The sequence below is a fragment of the Balaenoptera physalus genome (genome assembly GCF_965194825.1).
Source record: "Balaenoptera physalus genome assembly, chromosome: 9".
NCBI classification, from domain to species: domain Eukaryota; kingdom Metazoa; phylum Chordata; class Mammalia; order Artiodactyla; family Balaenopteridae; genus Balaenoptera; species Balaenoptera physalus.
Genome location: NC_138888.1, coordinates 92,789,563 through 92,808,678, shown reverse-complemented (window position 1 = coordinate 92,808,678; position 19,116 = coordinate 92,789,563). Strand labels below are relative to the sequence as shown.

The 19,116-nt window shown below is 38.7% G+C and overlaps 1 long non-coding RNA gene and 1 pseudogene across 2 annotated transcripts in view; both read left to right on the top strand.

The window, feature by feature from the left end:
- Positions 1 to 19,116, top strand: part of LOC309666602 (mitochondrial ribonuclease P catalytic subunit pseudogene) — a 177,415-nt pseudogene that overhangs the window by 93,332 nt on the left and 64,967 nt on the right. The window lies entirely within an intron of this gene.
- The window catches only part of LOC309666653, a 544,378-nt gene continuing 526,914 nt past the window's right edge, over positions 1,653 to 19,116 (top strand). Inside the window, exon 1 of the long non-coding RNA XR_014267198.1 lies at positions 1,653 to 8,263. This is a non-coding gene — a long non-coding RNA (uncharacterized lncRNA). The remainder of the gene's footprint in view (positions 8,264 to 19,116) is intronic.

Here is a 19,116-nt window from a genome sequence, read left to right as displayed (position 1 = left end):
AAACACTCCCATTTACCATTGCAACAAAAAGAATAAAATATCTAGGAATAAACTTACCTAAGAAGGCAAAAGACCTATATGCAGAAAACTATAAGACACTGATGGAAGAAGTTAAAGATGATACAAACAGATGGAGAGATATACCATGTTCTTGGATTGGAAGAATCAACATTGTGAAAATGACTATGCTAAACAAAGCAATCTACAGATTCAGTGCAATCCCTATCAAACTACCAATGGCATTTTTCACAGAACTAGAACAAAAAATTTCACAATTTGTATGGAAACACAAAAGACCCCGAAGAGCCAAAGCAATCTTGAGAAAGGAAAATGGAGCTGGAGGAATCAGGCTCCCTGGCTTCAGACTATACTACAAAGCTACAGTAATCAAGACAGTATGGTACTGGCACAAAAACAGATGCACATATGCTCACCTTATCTTTGATAAAGGAGGCAAGAATATACAATGGAGGAAAGACAGCCTCTTCAATAAGTGGTGCTGGGAAAACTGGACAGCTGCATGTAAAAGAATGAAATTAGAACATTCCCTAACACCATACACAAAAATAAACTCAAAATGGATTAAAGACCTAAATGTAAGACTGGACACTCTACAACTCTTAGAGGAAAACATAGGCAGACAGTCTATGACATAAATCACAGCAAGATTCTTTTTGACCCACCTCCTAGAGAAATGGAAATAAAAGCAAAAATAAACAAGTGGGACCTAATGAAACTTAAAAGCTTTTGCACAGCAAAGGAAACCATAAACGAGACGAAAAGACAACCCTCAGAATGGGAGAAAATATTTGCAAACAAAGCAACTGACAAAGGATTAATCTCCAAAATATACAAGTAGCTCATGCAGCTCAATATCAAAAAAACAAACAACCCAGTCTAAAAATGGGCAGAAGACCTAAATAGACATTTCTCCAAAGAAGATATACAGATTGCCCAAAAACACATGAAAAGATGCTCAACATCACTAATCATTAGAGAAATGCAAATCAAAACTACAGTGAGGTGTTACCTCACACCAGTCAGAATGGCCATCATCAAAAAATCTACAAACAATAAATGCTGGGAAGGGTGTGGAGAAAAGGGAACCCTTTTGCACTGTTGGTGGGAATGTAAGTTGATACAGCCACTGTGGAGAACAGTATGGAGGTTCCTCAAAAAACTAAAAATAGAACTACAATATGATCCAGCAATCCCACTACTGGGCATATACCCTAAGAAAACCATAATTCAAAAAGATACATGCACCCCACTGTTCATTGCAGCACTATTTACAATAGCCAGGACATGGAAGCAACCTAAATGTCCATCGACAGATGAATGGATAAAGAAGATGTGGTACATGTATATAATGGAATATTACTCAGCAATAAAAAGGAACGAAGTTGGGTCATTTGTAGAGACATGGATGAATCTAGAGACTGTCATACAGAGTGATGTAAGTCAGAAAGAGAAAAACAAATATCGTATATTAATGCATATATGTGGAATCTAAAACAATGGTATAGATGATCTTATTTGCAAAGCAGAAATAGAGACACAGATGTAGAGAACAACCATATGGATACCAAGGGGGAAAGGGGAGGTGGCATGAATTGGGAGATGGAGATTGACAGACACATATACATTATTGATGCTAAGTATAAAATAGATAACTTACAAGAACACACTGTACAGCACGGGGAGCTCTACTCAATGCTCTGTGGTGACCTAGATGGGAAGGAAATCCAAGAAAGAGGGGAATATGTGTATACGTATAGCTGATTCACTTTGCTGTACAGTAGAAACTAACACAACATTTTAAAGCTACTATACTCCTATAAAATTTTTTTTAAAAAATCTAAAAAAAGTGGTGATATGAAAAATATAGAATGACTCCAAGCAAAGGGTCTTCCTTGGAAATTTCTTGGAAGTCTGAGAACAGATAGAGTTATTGTATTTTTATGAAATGGATAAGATTAGAATTGTATGTGTAAAACAGCACCTTCTGGGAAAATATGTTAGATTGATTATAGGTATGAAAGTTAAGAGGAAGAATAAAGAAACGATTTGAATAATCCAGTTTAGAGAAGTCAAGGATAATGGGGAAAAATAAATGTGACCAATTTGAGAAATAATATGGAAAATAGTAAATAAATATTACTAAGAATTCAATGGTACATCTGGATCTTCTCTTTAGGAATATGTGGCACATGAAATACATTTTGGAGGCATTAGCAAAGAATGGAAAAGCTTTCAACAATAGGTACCATACCATTGCAGCCCCTGAATGTTCTGGTGACTCAGGGCAAGTCTCTGAATCTGTTTGGTACTGGTTCCCTCATCTGTGAAGGACAGAGATGAGATAGGTAATCTTTAAAGATTTTTCTAATGCTAAATTGATATTATTCTAAGTAACCCTGTAGCTTACCATAGATACTACCCTTACTCATTTATTTAATGAGGTGTAACTCACAAATAGTAAGTTTGTACATGCACAAATCTTACGTGTAAACCCCCGTGAATTTTTATGTGCATCTGAAATCACCACCAAATCAAGACATAGAACATTTCCAGCACCCCAGAGGTTTCCTTGTGCCCATTCCCAGTCAATGCCTTCTTCTTAAAGGTAGTCATCTAATCTGACATCTATTCTAGTAGATTTGATTTGCCTGTTATTGAACCTCATCAACATGGAATCATACAGTATTCAATATACTATTATTTAACTTAGTTAATAGTGTCATTCAGGGACTTCCCTGGGGCAGTGGGTAAGACTCCGTGCTCCCAATGCAGGGGGCCCGGGTTCAACCCCTGGCCGGGGAATTAGATCCCATGTGCATGCCACAACTAAGAGTCTGCATGCCTCAACTAAGAGTCCACACGCCGTGACGAAGATCCCATGTGCCACAACTAAGACCTGGAGCAGCCAAAATAAATAAATAAATAATTTAAAAAATATTGTTATTCAAAATAGTGGTGTGGTGCTATGCAACTTTATGTGGTCTTTGTGTTTTATGCAAAGGTGGTTCCTGTAATTTTATCTTGCTGAAAGCTACTTGGGTAATTTTCTTCCAAGTGAGATTATCCTCCCTTCTCAAATAGGACTGTCCAATTTTCTCACTCAATATCAGGATCCAGTTCAAGTTCACTGTCTCTGTGGAGCCTTTTCATAACTATTCCAGTTCACATTATTGCCTTGTTTTCCGACCTCCATGTAGTTCTTGGGCTATAATACTTTGCAAGGACATTAATCATAGAGTACTTCAAATTATTTAACTGTTCCACATATTCGTAGTGTCTTCTTTCTAAAAAATTGCATGTGCCAGTGAAAAGACAGATTGATCTGTTACTTTTTAAAATCCCAGAATAATGTAAATAGCACTGAATAAAAAATGAGTGACCCTATGCATGTATGTATGTTTTTTTCTCAGTGAAACATAACCACTGTTTCAGAACGTAGGCTCTGGGGTCAGATAGCCTGAGAGTAGGTTGGAGCGACCTTCTACAAGCAGTGGGCTCATGAGCAATTATTAAGTCTTGATTTTACCATCCTTAAAATGGAGTTCATGGCAGCATTTACACATGTATATACAGTGCTCAGCACTTTTTGTCTGGACTAGGATTTTCAATCTTATTCAGTCTTAGCTATTGGAAAACCATCCTTTATATGTTGTCCTATCACATTTTATCTAAATGTTCTGGTTTTAGGATTGAGCTAGTGAATTGTGTTGAAATGCTTGTCCCTCAGAAAATTGTTTCAGAGTGACACCTTTTAGATGATCAGTGAAAGAAATAACTTTCTTTCCCACTTAGGCCCCTATGTGTTGGTTTTAATCCATGCTACTAGCAGGAATTGCTTACATTCTGATGTAGCGTTACCTGGGCTCCTAGTAGTTCCCAGTGCTGTGATAGGTGTGTTCGTGCAGTATTAGTTTTTTAGTAGATGACCTAAGTCCTGGGTAACAACTTAACGGGTCTGATATAAAATATCACTATCCAAATATCTAGAGTCGTTTTTTTCTAAAAGTCTTTTTTTTTCAGTAAAATCTTTGAAACTAATAAAATTAGAAGTAAAATATTAGAAAAAAAATCAAACTATGTGTTTTCCCGAGTGACTTTTAAGCACTTTCAAACTCAAGGAAATGAGTATTTATTTGTATCCAAAACTATAGTAATGAGTATATAATTTGGCTGAAAATGTTCTAGAGGAAAATTAGACGAGCATATATTAAAAATTAATGCAATTCTTCTTTTGAGGATTATAATGGGAATGAATCTTATTCTTGCCTACGTATATTCTTAAAGTACTGACCATTTTATATTGAGCCTTGAGATGTAGGTTGAGGGAAAGAAGAAGCACATCTCCACACACTGATGTGGTCACAATACAGGGTGCAAACCTGTGCCATGGATCTCTTCCTAAATCAGCCTATGCTCAAGTCTGCGTACCATTAAACAAACAAACAAACAAAAAGAAAAACAAAAACCCTTTTCATTTTTCATGGACTTTCAGATGAATGTGGCTTTCCTACCATATTAAAGCTAATTGAATTCTGACATAATACTCCATTCTTCTCTTCTGTTCCAATTCCTGGGTATTTATATAGCAATTTTGGTCATATTTTGGTAATGATGTAGATTTATGGAGGATTATAACAGATGATTCATACAAAATCTTTTTTTTTCTTTCATTTCTGGAATCCTCTTGGCATGACTTCCAAAACTCAGCCACTAATAGAACATAAATACAGAGTGGCTATGTTTCTATTTCTAGAGAAGAGTAGAGTAACTATAGTACTGAGGTCCTGGGGGTGGTTGGATTTTGGTACTTCCAGATTGGCAAAACATACTCATTTGAAACTTTTTAGGGTCATGTTCATTCTGTGTTTATCTTGGTGATTTGTCAGAACATGGCTGGACTTTGGCGACTCTGTTTACATGTACATTTTATATTTTTTCCTTTAAATTTTTCCTACTTTTTTTGGAGAGATTCATTTGTGTTCTAAAAACATTCTGGGAAAGTTGAGAATGAACAGATCTAGAGCAAACATGTAAAACTTCTAGATATTGTTTTTGTTCAACTTGCTGACAACATTGTCAAAACTATTTCTCTAAAACATTTAGCCCTTGCTATCTAGATGTTCACTAGGTAACATGGTATTAAAGTTGGAACTAGACTTCATTTTGATATTCTTGCAATGGAAACAAATCTTTTGTATTTAAGGGAGAGAAGGATCTGTCCCAGTCTGTGAAGTAATACAGAAAAAAAAAAAAAAAAAAAAGACTACACCAACCTGAATGTGTAAGTTTAAACTTGTCACTTAAAAGTGTTTATTTCACCTTTTAATCTAAATTTGGAAACAGCCAATAACCAGCTTCCTTCATGTTTGCAAAGGAAAACCAACTTACCTTTTTTAAAAACCGAGATTTATAATCCTTTCAACATTTACCAAATCTATACTGAGAGCCTGCTATGTGCCAGATGCTTTGTTAAGACCCAGAGACTTAGTGGTGAGCAGAAGAGAGGCAGACCCTACTCTGGACTCCCGGAGCTTACAAAAGAGAGTCACACATTTTCTTCATGTCTTTTTTTCTTTTGCAAAGCAATTTACACACTAATTACATATAACTGACTTTTCAATATAATATGTGTATATGTATATTCTTAATTATATCACATAAATGATGACTGATTCAAGTATGTAGTGATTCAAAATATTATGCTTAGCTTTTATGAAATGTTCTCTATAGAAAAGAAATCTCTATATTAATTCTCAGTGTTTTTGAATGTTTATACTTTATTGCTGTCAAATAAAGATACAAATAATTGCTAAATAATGCTGTCTATAAATATTCATGACAAGACAGAATGTATATCCAAATTGTATTTTAAATACATACACTTTAATCAGAGGCAGACTCTAAAATGACAAATAATATAGCTGGCATTTGCATCAACAAAGGACATTTATAGAAGATGCTTTTATCAAGTTAAGCACAATTATAGCACATGTGGATGCTGGATAATTAAAATAAATTTTGCCTAAGAGTTTACTTTAGAAATTGACACAGGGAAATATTTTCATTTCCATATGCTTTGAGTAATTGTATTTTAATATCTTTTTCTTCTGAGAAGTAGTTACGTCATTTATTTTTTATGAGAATTCAATATATTTAAATTTGTTCTTTTTCCAGATATATTAAGGAACTAGTAGATACTGTAACTCTGAGCTGTATTTATTCCCAGCCGGGACATATTTAATCATGTTTGGTATTATATTGGTGGCCTGGGCTTGGGTTGGGTGTTACATTCTTTAATTTCTGTGTCTCTGTTGACAAGATCATGAGTGTTACATTTTTTGCATATCTGCTTGGTAGACTATGTAAGGTGCCACCCAGTTCCCTCTTCTGGATTCCAGGAATTACTCTCTTAGCTGCTGGGAGTGATGTTGGAAGAACGCCATCAGCTAGCAGCCCTTGCTGGGGACTGTGTCAAACTCCCTGCCCTGAGCAGCCCACAGCCAATGGCTGAGCGCCACGGGTACGAAGGCCCAGGTGGTCTCCGCAGCGCCGTCTGGCTCTGGAGCTCCTGTGGGATCAGCCGAGGCTGTTGGGGGGTTGGGATTGCAGCGCAGGTCAATCTCTCTGCTACCTACTCCTCACTTCCATAGGCGTTGATACCAGGAGCATGCCCAAAGGAACCCTCCATCTCAGAGGGTGCTGCCTGGGAAACTCAGGCTGTGAAATCTGCCCAGAAGTCAATGTCTTGATTGCAATTGCATACTGACAGTAAGTTCTAGCAGCTATTACTACATTGACATTTATTCTGGTCACTGAGTTGATGTCAATAGTCATGAAGATAGAGCATCTTGATTTTGCTCAAATTTTCTAACCCTCTATAACAATCAGCTTCTTCATTTCATCATGGTTAGCTGATGAATAATATGGCAAGTAACTCAACAGAAGAAAAAAAAACATATCTATAGTAATCAACATTTTTCTTTAGTGACAGTCTTCGTGCTCTTTTGACCTGCAGATTGAGCAGGCTGTGGTCTGCTTTTAAACAAAGGAAAAGATGAAACAGACGCGCTGGAACTTCTGAAACAGCTGTTGCCGTGGAAGATGCTTCTTTTGAATTTTACGTGAGGACATTTACTCCCTCCTCGACATTGCAAAGTACAGGAGTGACTGAGGTAGCCATAAAACTCCTAACTCCCCTTCCCCAGTTGAATGCACGGCATGGCTGTTTGGCATCTATTAGAAAGTAACGCCTCTAGCAAAGCAAGGAAAAGCCTGTGAACTATAAATGCTCACTGCAAACATGTTTGATGATTAGCACAATCTCTCAAGCAAGCCGTAAAGAATAGAAACTGCACTTAGGGAGTTAATACAGCAATCCCGCTGTTGCCCTAGGCAGTTTTTCCAGGTGCAACGTCTGCGCCTCTCAAACAAAACCTACAGTTTCGGAATAGACTGAGCCGTGCGCATGGATCAGTGGTAAACCCAGAGAAGTGGGGCTCATCCAAGAGAAACAAGATGAAAAATTCAGCCAGAGACAGAAATCTGGACGTGCACCAAACAACTTTTCATCAGCGTGTCTGTCCGGGAGGAAACATTTTCCAGTGGCCTCCTTCCTTTTTTCTTTCGAAATGAGCTCAACTGCAGTGTTCCCAGGCGCTGCCACCAGCGAACTGCTTGAGGCACAGAGAAACATGGATAAGTGATGCTGTTTGTTTAAGGTATCTTACATGCTCCGCCCCCTCAAGTCATTGTCAAACCTAATGGAAGGCCGATTCTAGCAAATTTCTCTGCAGTCCACGTGGAGACTTGAGGTTGTGATTTTCCTAATGGTGCAGGACTCAGGGTCAGGTGGAGAGGGCAGATGTAGGGGGGAGAAAGCGCTGTGATATAGGCTGATCTCTGTTAGGGAAAGGGCAGACTTTTTGGAACTCATTAACTGCTGTCTCTCATTCATTTAATTTGTTACTTATGTGCCTTCCAACTTCAGCTGTGGATGCCCTGAAGGCAGCTGGGGCAGGCGTGGTGCCAGCAGAGGGCACATCCCTGAGTCCAAAGGCACCTGTCCACCAGAAATGTACAAACTCGGCTTCCAGATGCTGGCCTTGGTCTCAACCTGATGCTCTTTGGCTTAAGCGGATAAACCGCCCCTATCAGGTGGGAACAGCTAGAAGTCAGAGACAATGAACACACACAGGGCTCAAGTGTTGTGCACCAAGTAGTGTTTACAGGAACAGGAAAGCCGGTGAGTCGTCGTCTGTTTTTAAATGGGTACTACCAGGAATTCATCTGTGCACGTCGCCACTCCGTGCATTGAAATCGGCCGAGCGTTACATGTGAATGTGTTCAGAGGATGAACAGAATGCTACTTACCAGCATTAATTGCATTATTAAATATATTATATAACTATAATAGAGTGATTTCAGAAGTCTCATGAGAAGGTGGGGATTTAGAAAGATGTTTTGCCGTAGCTGTTTCATTTTTAACTCCCTGGGCCATAGGGGGCCTGTTCCGTATTCAGAAGGCAGCAGGGAACATGAAGGTCACCGTCATCAATATTCCTGAATTACAGCAAACCTACTGCCAAGTGGCAGTTTGTTAACAGGCCATGATGCAGGCTACAGCCTGCAATAATGGGAAAGAAGCAGGGCTCAAGGAGGAGAGAAAGGAAGAGAAGAGCAGTGACGCCGGTGGAGAATTCAGAACGGGCTGTGTAGCTTTCTGAATGCTCTGTTGCTCTCCTTCCATTGCGGGTGCTTCACGGATGCCTTTAAAGTTATTTCATCCTGCTCTTTGCAGGGTCCCTCGATTTGTCATCAGCAAACTTGATGAGCGTGCCTTCTGCATATTCATCCAAGTGCTGTAAATATTGAACAGAAAGGGACCTATTGGTATGTGTCAAGGAATCTGCCTCTGGGGTGACACTGTTCCATTAATCAGCGTTCTTTGACATGGTTGTTAAAAGTTAAGTCCTACTAATTGCTTTAATTCAACTTGCATTTCTTATGTTACCTATGAGACCAAGACTTGCTGCGTGACTTGCTGAATACACTTTGCCATCTTGCCAACTCAGCAGAGTACAGCGTGAAAGCGCAGACTTTCAGGCTAGCGTGCCTGGGTTTGAATCTGGGCTCAACTAGGTACTGTTAGCTGTAGGTCCTTGGGCCAGTTACTTAACTTCTCTGTGCCTTAGTTTCCTTACTAGTAAAGACGACTGTGTATCGCTCATAGGGTTTCCGTGCGTATGGATGAGATGTAGTAACGTGTATCCCTAGAACGGTGCTGAGTCTGTAGTCAGTGCTGTCCAAGCGCTTGCTGTCATCCTTGGCACCATCAGCACCAAACAGATGGTGACCTGTCATGACTTTCTGGTATTGAACCTGCATTGCTCCCCGAGATCACTGTTCATTTCAAGGAGCGCACAAAATAAAAGCTTAAAAATCAGTTCTAGAATTTTCCTGCAAATCATCCCTCTTTTACAGCACAAATTATATGAACTAGGAAATGCTCAATGGATATAAAATACGTAGTGAATATTAGCTATTTAAACTATGTGTTCTCCCAGAATAGGGCATTAATAGGTTTTTCTACCAGTAGCTAAAGTTGTCACGATTGGGGAAAAGCATATGGTTCTGCCACAGCACTGTGTGTCCTTAAGTAGGTTACTTCACCTCTCTGAGCCTCAGGTTTTAATTTTTTTCTTTGTCTTCTTATGATATAAGAGTGAGAATATAAATGTATTGTATTCGTTTATTCCAAGGCAGTGTATTGAGTAACTGATATGTATCTTAACATAATCTAGGTCCTAGACACGTTTTATTCACATTGAATAATGTGAAAGTCTTTGCTGTGACAACAAATAGATATAAAAATCATCTATACGTTAAGTGATAAAAAAGCACTGTAGGAATATAAAGCAGAATAAGGGGCTTAAGAGTGATATGGAGCAAGGGGCAGCAGATATGATAGCTTTTTTTTTTTTTATACATTTATTTATTTATTTATTTATTTATTTATTTATTTATTTTTGGCTGTGTTGGGTCTTCGTTTCTGTGCGAGGGCTTTCTCTAGTTGCGGCAAGCGGGGGCCACTCTTCATCGCGGCGCGCGGGCCTCTCACTATCGTGGCCTCTCTTGTTGCGGAGCACAGGCTCCAGACGCGCAGGCTCAGTAGTTGTGGCTCACGGGCCTAGTTGCTCCGCGGCATGTGGGATCTTCCCAGACCAGGGCTCGAATCCGTGTCCCCTGCATTGGCAGGCAGATTCTTAACCACTGCACCACCAAGGAAGCCTGATAGCTTTTCTGACATTGGATGTTCGCATATTTGAAAATTCTTAGTCATATATAACACTATGAATTTTTGGAGTGGAACTGAAAGGTGAGGAAATCTCTTTTAAAACTGTCCACAGGCACTTGAGGTTCTTCCCCAAGTATCTTCTTCTTGGGGCTCCCATAGCACAGCTTGTGATGTGCTAGGGGCTGCTCACCTTCAGGTAAGAAGCACAGATGACCAGGTCCTCAAGAAAAGGGCATTTGCCCATGTTTTCATGGCTTCAGTATCCCTTCATGGGAAAAGAAGATACTGATGCTTGTAATTATTTTATCAATGAATTGTTTGCTTTGAAATCTTTCAAAATAAACTCACTACTGGAACTACCAATATTTTCCATGTAGACACTTTCATCCTCACCTTGAAACTCCTTAGCTGAAGCATCAGGAATGCACTGGGTTACTTTCTTTTTACCCTTCAGAACTTTCTTCAGAGAAGTTGGAAATGCCCTTGGGCCTTTTCATTTGTTGTAGCTTAGAAAGAGCCCCGTGCGACCAGAGACTCTGACAACCGAAAGTGATTTCTGGGCTATTCGAAATACTTCATAAGAACTCCGGGAAACCTGACACCTTAAATGCTGCAGATGTGATCTTAACATAGGGTTGCTGGTCACCTGGCAAAGGCCCTGTGCAGCACAATTGGATTTGTTCCTCAAGAAGTGGCAGCAAGGCGCTGAAACGATTCATAGGCTGAGCTTTGTTCAGAACTTGTAGGGCTCCAAATTGTCCATGACTGGTACAAAAGACCCCTTGCTGACCGGTCCTCCCAGCATTCTTGGGGCCATTTCATCTGTTTTGCCAGTCCTTATTCTTTTACAGTTGAAGAGCTCTCAATGTATAAGTAAAAAGTGGAAGTTGGACAGGGAGATTGGACCTGAACTTAGGTCTGTTTTCCTTACTTGCTTCTCAAATGGGCTTGTCTGAATTTCAAACCATGTTAGTTTGCTTACTTTGGCTGAATTTCTTCTTTCTTTGGTTGATTAATCCTTGATATTAGATCATAGTTTGTACAAATATCATTTTCAATGATTTCCAAAGAGATCTTTCAGGGAATATTCCTAGCTTTCAGGGAACATTCTGGGTTTCCCCTCCAAATTTATAAGCCTTGTCAATATTACCCAGGACTTGGAGGTCTGAACAGGCCTCCCATGTAGTACGTTCTCCTGGTTTTGCCCTTTGAATGTGCTCTGTGGAATAGACCCTGGGTTTTTAGATTCGACAGGGACACTAAACCCTGTTTCAGCTTAATATTTCTTATGCGTGTAGTTGGACAGATGAATGATATAAAATAATTGCTTCCGACTTTATAAAGTTTAAAGTTCTCTTATGTAGAGGAAATGTTTTAAAATACTTTAAGGTCTCAAATTTTGCACAGCACTTGAGTAAGTCATCACCACCACTAGACCACCTACTCAGGTTCAGTGCTGTTTTTGAAAGTGCTTTCTATTTGGATTTTCAAAAATGCAAGTGGGATGAGGCAGAGTAAATAGTCATCATCTGTTCTCTTCCAGGATAAGATTACACGATAGTTGCTTAGGTGATGTCCTACGCAGACTATGTGCGTTCGTGTGTAAACATGGATTTAAAAAATCTCCATAGATATACCCTGGGTCGGAGAGGTCGAAAATTCGTGGTCTTGGTTTCTCCCAAAAGCGTACTGGCAAGCTTGTGGGTGATAGGAATGTAAACAGTGAAACAGACCTCCTAGCAGTGGTGATCAGAAAAAAAAAAGAATGGATGCCTGGCACCCAAGGTACTGAAAGGCAAAACTAAGTGGAAAATGCCCCAGTAGGCACATGTGTCTGCCAGTGCGTTGTGCGACTCTGCTTCTCTTTCTGTGAGTTTCCTATTAACATCATCAAATACTTATAACTTACCTCCTCCCTTTTCAGAACTGTCAGTTGAGTCTATGCAATGCTGAGTCATTTGGTGCTAAGTACCCGGGTCCTCTGTTGGTGCTCTGGGAGAGAAAGGATGTTCCGATTTGAGTCTCAGCAATGCCTCTGTGGCTAGTCCGTCCTTACCCAGGTATTGGTGGTGTTGAGAGATAGAGAAACAGGGGCCAGAGTTTGCAGAAGATTTCCTTTCTCTTCTTTTCCTGGAGTGGCTACAATGAAGATAAGATAAACCAGCAACTCCTGTGCAAGGCATTCCCAGCTCCTCCGGCGGTGGAAAAGTGCTTCTAAAAGTCAAAGACAGAGGGAGAGCCAATGCCTATATCTGCTCCTGGTTAAACTTCCCTTAATTTCAACTCCAGCAGCCTCTATACCCTGTCCCTTGTTTGCACTCAGTACAAAAGCTTCTCTCTTACAGATGTTTAACCTGCAAACTTTACAGGTATGGAAAACCCTACAGAGCCCAGCAAAAAAAACTCACCTCTGTGAGGACCCAACACCCAGTGGCGTCAGGGGCTGCTTGTTGAAGGTTACTTTGAAAGTTCAAGCAAATAGATTGAGAAACAGCTTTTTGAAACCTAACAGATTCTTAAATAGATTGTAACTAGATTATAAGGAAAATCCCCAAGAAGCTATCTTTAAATTACTTCGTGTATAGTGTTCAAGAAATTTATGAAAGTTCATTCTCCATTTCTCTCTCCCTCCCACCACCCTTCCTTCTCAGATTCCCTCATTTGATTTATTCTCGTAATTGGATAAATGAACCATTTTCCTATTCTGTTAAAATGTCTATGAAATGATAAAGAGAAAAAAAAGTTAATCAATGGAAGAATTTGTGGGGGGATATTAGGTTCAGAAATAAATTATTTCAACATGTGAGGTTTTTATTGGGCTGCCAAAGAAAATCCATGCAGTAGGTCACAAGAATAGAATCAGTAGCTGGTAGGCTTAAATTTCCTGGTTCAGAAAAACTTAAGATGGGTGTTCAGCTATGACGTTTTCTAAGTTGGGTGGTTTGGAGTAGAGTATGTACTTACAAGTATAATTTCAAAAGATAGACTTTTGGCAAACTTGATTAGAAGTGAATTTAACATTATTAGTCTTTGCATTAATAAATGATGTACTATATTTGACAATATTTTGTTTTAATATTTTAAATTATAAATACTGAGCTAGAAATTGAATTATAGTAATACTTTTGTCACTAACAGATAATGTAATTGGGGGAAAATTCATTTAAATTGTAGGGGCCTCAGTTTACCAAAGATGAAAATTGTAATGTCTACTTAGATCCTTTCTAACTTTCCAGATCTAAGATTCACCCCAAGCAAAGTGGAGGTATCGCTTCAGGTCTGTCCTCTGCTTTCCAATCAAATTTGGTTAGAAATAATACCACAATTCTGGATGCTATTTTGTTATTACAAATCTGTGCTATCACTCAAGTAAACTTTTGCTCCTTTAATAAAAGTCTGAGGGCTGTTGGTGCTATGAATAAGTCACATGAACGGCTACAAACTCATAACTTCTCAAGGTTTTCCGGGGAAGATTACATTGATGTCTGTTGTAGGTAAGAAATACGTTCTGCGTGATTTTGAATTATATGATATTTTTGTTCTTGTTTTACATTTCTAAAAATCTAGTTTTGAAAATACAACAGGTTTACAGCACAAATAGTAAAATTAACAAAATTAAAAAGCTTCATTAAGTTGGTCATGGTAATCAAGAACAAAAAAAGAAGGAGATAAAACTTCAGGATCCATAAAAAGTTGCAGTTTTTAATCCTTTTGTGAATTATAGACTTAGAAAGTCTGAGAAGATCCTTGGAAACCCTCTTACTGCAATAGTCATTAGCATGCACACACACTTACATGCAGTCTCAAGAGATTCAAAGGCAAAAGAACTACTTCAGGGCTTTCTGCGTCCCAATAGGTGGTCTCTCCGGTTTGGTCTTTGCAGTAATCTTTGCCATCTGTGCTGTGGCATTAGAGGGAACTAGGGCAGATAGTGACAACTCTTATTATCCAAATAAGGGAAGAGCATAGTGGCCCAGATGAAACAAAATGATGGATGATTCTCAAATCGTTTCTCTTTGATCTTGTAAGGCTTCTTTTAGCTTCTTTTGCTTTGTGTTTATGTTGGGCTGCTTGAGAACACACTAGTTGTTGGTTAGCCATATTTGTGGTGAGTTGCTGGGGCAAAGCCAGCTTGAATTTAAAACATGCTGTGGATGGTCTACAAAGTGTACGCGGTATATGGGGATAATCACGAGGTTTCAACAGGTTTTTATGTATTAATAAACATTTACTCCAAGGAGAAATCTGAGCACATTAAAAAGATTTGCGGTAATTTCCAGAGATAGATACGTTTTACCACAGCGTGTGAATAGACTTTGGAGGGTGGCTACAAATTCCCCTTCCAGATTTTTCATGTCATAATAATGTTCTATATTTGGAGGTGTATTCTGCCCTGAAATCACATGGGAGAGAACGAAAGAAAATGTTCGGACTCTCTCCCCTCTCTCTTCCCCAACTACCTTTTATTTTTCCCTCCATTTCTCTGTGGTCACTTTCTCTTCTTAATTTTTGAAGACAGTTTTTGTCTGGGTCTTACTCAATGTGTCTCTCTGGAGGATTCTTGGGGACACCCTAAAAGAAATGCTGAGTCTGATTTTTATTAGGGTCAGAGCTGAGCAAAAGTTTTTAATAAATGAAACCATTTGTAAGGGTTTCTCTTGCTAATGCTTATCTCATTTATTTCACTGTTACAACAACATTCTCTGGTAGGTATTATTAACAGTGTTTTATGAAATGTAAATCAGGACCCTAAGGGGCTGAGCAAATTGTCCCTCTGACCCAGGTTGTAAGGGCAGAGCCAGGTCCAACTGACTGCTCATCTACATTCCCTTTATGTATCTTTACCTTCAACTCCAAGCAGGGGCATACTAGATGCCCAATTAATATTTAGTGAATGTTGTTTGAAGGATAGAGTTACCTTCAAAACTGAGCTAGCTTCCTGGTATGGCATCTAGCCAAGCATCCTGCCATTCATCAACCTCTACGCTTGTTCCTGAGTCCAAGCTCAGATTTTGCAGCACAACAGGTCAATCAATTGAGAGACCAGTTGCTGGGGCATGGAATAGCAAGTTTATTCAGAAAGCCAGCAGACCTAGAAGATGGTAGACTAGTGTCCCAAAGAACCATCTTACTGGAGTTTGAATTGAGGCTTCTTTTATAGTAAAAGGGGAGGAAGTGTCGTTGGTTGTTGCAGATTTCTTAGTGTTGGAATCCTTTGTTCTTGGCAGCTGTCCACCTAGGTCAGGCCACGGTGTTCCCCTAAGCCTGCAACAAGACAAATATTACTCTCTGTTCTGCAACTTTTTATCTCTGCATGAATGAAAAGTGTTATACCTTTAAAGGTCAGAGCCTTGAGGATGGGCTATCCTGTATATTTCAGGCTATCGGCAACATTCTTGTAACAAAAGCAATAGAATACAAAAGTAACAGATGTAATATGGAGTCAGTTTTGTTCTTCCCTATTACACTCTGGACTGGATAATGAGCTTCCGTGATCTTGGAGGTAGAGTGGTAGACTAGACAACCCCAGCTAGAAACTTTTTTATAGGTTCATGTCCTGGAGCCTATAAAACTGAATGACTTCCTCACCAGCAAACAGTCTTTGAAGTTGTAGATACAATGATTTAAGAAGTACACACATGCCTTTTAGATAATAACATGTCTTTCAATCAGATAATAGAAGATAGTTTTAAAAATACACCAAAGAGTAGCTGAGCTATTTATATATCCTGGTATAATACAATCCTAAGAATATTTTGCTAGAAATATCTTCAAGAATTTAGGAAATATTACGTGTTGACATTTTAGAAAGACACAAATACTTTTTTCTCACTAATGGTGATTTTTTAATCCTGGGAAACATACAAGTAATGGCCCCCAGCTTTCATGTGTCAGTGAATATTCAAAGCAACATTGTTATGTCTGATATTTAGTTCAGCTTTATAATAGTATCTATATTAGAAGGTTCTAGAATGACTTCCTGTTATGTTTTGAAGCCAGAAAACTTTCAACAATGCTATATTATTTTTCTAATTTGATAAGTTTATTTATCATTGGCCATGTATATTATTAGTTCAAATCTTAAATCTCTTTAATTTTTCAATGTTTATGTAAATAATGGCATACACTGAGGAGGCTACCAGGCTTCCGGTTCTTGAACATACTGAATCCTTTATCACATTCTTCTTGCCCTGGTTTTCGATTGTCTGTCTGGATTAAAAGATCAAAAACAGAAGTGAAAACTACAAGTGAGAGACTTTTCATAATTCTCTTGCTGTTGAACTGTGTTTCTTGGTTTAAATTACTGCTCCTTAATTAATGAATTGGGCAAAATCCTTGCCTGAATGCTGAAAGGACTAATGGTAAGAAATACAATTGAAAACAAAATTCCTGTCTATGGATAATTTTATGTAAGCTTCAAAGTGATGTCCTCATATCTTTTACCCCTTGGATGGTCATTTCAGGAGGTAGAGTTAGGGGATGGGTGCCATAAGTTGAGCGTACTGGCTTCTAAACCAGGAATTAGAGTTAGATCTGTCTAAGTTATGGAAAAAGTTAGATCTGTCTAAGGATCTGGAAAAAGCTTGAAAGCCAGGGATCCATTCATATTCGCTTCAGACTGCAGGGTACTGGCAAATGTTTACGGCTTGCTCTGTTCGCTCTAATCGCCTCTAATTTCCTCTGACTACATCTCCCACGACAGAGAGCCTACCCAGACATTCCAGGCTTTTCTTAAAAGTTGGTAAAACTGGGGGAGCAGGGATAAAGAGGCAGTCACAGGTGTAGCATATGGAAGACATGTGCCATGTTGCTCTGTTATGTTTTGGGGAAAAGGGGATATGAGGACAGGATTAAGAACATCTTCCCATATATTATGCATGGGACCCAGTAAACAAGCTATATTGTGTCCTGATGTCTCTGTTGTTCTGAGCTTAAGAAAAACCTGCACAAACACTGTAAGGGAAGGTAGTTCATAGGATGGTGATCTGTCTATGCTGAGTAGGTGGCTAGAAGAGAAGTCAATGAACTATTTGGGGGAAAAGGCCAAACCTGGGATTCAGTCCCTCTCCAGGCTATGCAGATGCAAGCTCCTGCTGACACCTGGGTCTCAAGTAACCCTAGGTTACTGAAGTTTTTTACTTTTAAAGCACTTTCTAGGCTATTCAGAGACCTTGGTGATTCGATGATGGTCCTCAATAGTATTATTCATTGTTTTAATACAATCATTTTTTTGCCTACAATGACCTCTCCTGAACAAAGACAGATGCAGGTTTTCTGGACCTCACTGCTTTTAAGTTTTGGAGCCCTCTTTAAGAAAAATAATATAAAATTACAAATACAAAATAAAGCACAAAAGTGACTAATTCTTTAGAACGAGGAAAGAAAGCACAGTGCATCAGAAAATTTAAAAAGCTAATAATCACCACAAGCATAATAAATTCAGAAAAATAACACAATATTTGTATTGATAAACTGCCTGACACATTTCTACAATGCTTTTTTCCCCTTTTATTATTTTTGGCTCCTTAATCTCTGATTCCTTTTTTTTTTTTTAAGACAAGTTTTTAGAGCAGTTTTAGGTTTATAACAAAATTGAGGGAAGGGTGCAGAGGTTTTTCCTATACCCTCTGCCCCCCGCACATTCCAGCCTCCTCCATTATCAACATCATTCATCACAATGGTGTTATACATTTTTTACCAAGGGTGAACCTCATTGACATATTATAATCACCCAGAGTCCATAATTTAGTTTAGGGTTCAGTCTCGGTGTAGTACATTTTATTGGTTTGGACAAAAGTATAAGGACATATATCCATAATTCTAACATCCTACAAATTCTTTTCACTGCCTTGAAAATCCTCTGTTCTCTGGTTATCCATCTCTCCCCTCCCATCCCCTGGCAACCACTGATCATTTCACTATCTCCATAGTTTTGCCTTTTCCAGAAAATCATTTACTTGGAGTCATACAGTATCCAGCCTTCTCAGATTGGCTTCTTTAGTAATGTGCGTTTTAGGTTGCTCCATGTCTTTCCATGTCTTGATGGCTCATTTCTTTTCAGTGCCTAATAGTATTTCATCATCTGGATGTACCACAGTTTTTTTTTTTCCATTCACCTCCTGAAGGACATCTTGATTGCTTCCAATATTTGGCAATTATGAGTAAAGCTGCTATCAATATCTGTGTGTAGGTTTTTGTATGTATATAAGGTTTCAACTTTTTTGGGAAAATACCAAGGAGCATGATGGCTGGATCGTACGGTAAGAGTACATTTAGTTTTTTAAGATTCGATTGCTTCTTTACATGACAATAATTTTCTAATGTCGTTTTCTATGGAGAGGGTAGTTCAGTCTTTTCTCTTACATGGCTGAATGAAATTTGTTTTTTGTCACTGAGAGTTGGGATGCATAAAACAGGTAATTTCATATGCAGATGTACTTCCTGCTTATAGCTGTGTTATAGGTTTGTGTCCTACAGACAGAGGGTCTAATAAATTGTATGTCTCATGGCTGTCATCAAAAAAAAGAAGTTCGGTGTGCTTATAATTGTTTGCTCTGTGTCATCAAGCGTATTTCTGTCAGGAAAGGACTTCCATTTAAGGCATACTAAAGTACCATTTCCTCTGTGTACAATGTTACAGGTCTGATGATCAGAAGAGTTTTCTGCAGATGAGCTTCTGGATCTATACATTTCAAGTCTTGTTTCTCTTTATATGATCCATATGTTTCCTGGGTTGTGAATTGTAGGCATGCTTATGTTCTATAAGCCTGCCCTTTATGTTGGGATAGAGTGAGTCGGTA